This window comes from Prunus dulcis, chromosome 7 (genome assembly GCF_902201215.1).
Source record: "Prunus dulcis chromosome 7, ALMONDv2, whole genome shotgun sequence".
In the NCBI taxonomy this organism is placed as follows: Eukaryota; Viridiplantae; Streptophyta; class Magnoliopsida; order Rosales; family Rosaceae; genus Prunus; species Prunus dulcis.
In genome coordinates, this window is record NC_047656.1 from 4947578 (window position 1) to 4949714 (window position 2137).

Below are 2137 nucleotides of genomic sequence, written 5' to 3' on the forward strand. Positions count from 1 at the left end.
AAAGACCGGCTCAAATTCTTGCTAACCCAAGAATAAGAAGCCAGGGCAGAAGTACTCTCAAAACACAAAGGAGCCTCCGCATCCTTTTTCAGCAATTCTGCCATCCCAGCCGGAACAGGACCAAACCAATGAGGCCCTAACACCAGGGTGTTCTCGAACAAATGAAGGATATTCTCGTCCAGATTCTTTTGAGCAAAGGGGTGAAGCTTGCTCCTGACTTCTATCGCGTGAGCATCGATCCCGGTCCCAGTAATGTAATCAGGAGGAACTGGAACTGAAGAAGACTGAGCATGAGATCTTGGGGAAGACATTTCGGATTCAAAGGAAGAAACAGAGAGAGAATGAAAGAAAAGGGAGGTTCGAAGGAAACAATGGAAATCCCGAAGAAAAGTTCTTAGTCGGAAGGATTAGAAACGGTGGGGCTGAGTTTCTTTTAAAGGAAAGCTCAAAGACGTGGGAAGAAGAAGATGGGACGACACCTGATGATTATTAGCTAGTAACTAGCTAATAAATATCCATTTTTTCCCACGAACTCTAGATCATTGTAGGCGGACATGACAGACGCGGGGTAAGAAGCGGAAAAGACTGGCGCGCAAATTCATGGCAAAAACATTAAGTCTGAAACCGTTCCAAAACGATTCAGACTTAGGGGGCATTGTTTGGGCCTAAATTTAGCACGCCAAGAAAGTTCAAAAAACAGGCCTGTAGTGAAGTCACTCGCCCAGCCCAAGAAGAGCCAAACATGGAAGCTGTCATTAAGGCTTCAAGGATCAACCCACAATTTTTGTTGGGCTCAAACCCAAAAGATTAAAAACACACCCACGTGGCTACCTCAGCTTTGAAAAGTCAGCATTTTCAACTAAAGTTTTTAAATGGGAAGAGACGTCTCTGAAACACTGCCAACAGAAGATCAAAAGCCCATCTATATTCAGAGATTTTGCTCCAAAGCAATACACCATCTTCCAAAGAATTCACAGGTCACGCTTTCAAAAGCAAGAAACAGGGAGCTGTTCAGAAAATATAAAAGAAAAACCAAACCGCCATAAAATCAGCTCACACAGACGATGGCGTTGAAATAGAAAACTGCCACCCAGGAAACCAGGGAAGGGATTGCTTTAGGAGGTGACTGCTGAGAGCCTATCTGCCATAATTGATAAAAATCCTTTCTACTTTACATTTTAGGAGATCTTTTTGCCGCCCATTATTAAAATTAAAACCACCTCCCCAAGAAGGTCTCTTATAAAAACAGAAGTAGGCAAGAAAGAAAAGGACACTCAATTCATCAATCAATCAAAAAAAACAACAACAAGAAAACAACCAAAAGCTCACTTGGATTCCAAGAGAAACCAGCTTTAGATCAGAATTCCAAAGTTCAGACTTAGAAAATAAGTCTTCTAAAACGAGATCCCTCGTTACAAATTTGGTTCAGCAAAAGCCAAGACAAGCAGAGTTTGAGTTTTCACAAACGTGGAGACCCCAGAAAACTCAGGAAGAGCCCTGTTCAAGCAGAACAACTCTCGTAGTGCAATCCCTAGCTCATCAGACCATCGAGAATAGCCACTTCTGTCCCTTCCAAGCAGGAGAAGTTGCAGTTCTGCCCATTCAAAAGGCCTCACAAAGCGTGAAGAAAACGTAAAGCTCTGCCAAAATCCAACTTTGGTATCGATTTGCAGGTCAGCCGAGCATTTGAAGTCACAAAGCAGTACGGACCGACCCAGACGCGTCCAGTCCAGCCCAAATTGGAACCTTCCATCCAAGCAGAAACGGAGTTCCGGCCATCTTTTAACCTTTCTAGAGTCAGCATGCATATTTATTATCTTGTAAAAGGCAGTTCTGCCTGAGACAGCCCAACTTCTATCAAACATTTCTGGCCAGAATAGCCATTTGATACTGAGATAAATTGTGAAAGTCCTCACCAGTTTGAGGCAAGAAAAGAACTTACTTGGGAGATATTCCTCACCCAAATTCACAATCGTTTGTTTTTAGAAGTCAGTAACTTGGGGCGCAAGTTATCTATTCTAAAAAGAAGTCTGCTAGGATTTACATTGCTAGCAGTGGCACGCTCGCACACCAAAGAAAGCTGACTTGTTGACCAGCACATGGTCTCCAAGCCAGTGGGGAACTTCGCCCTTCCATC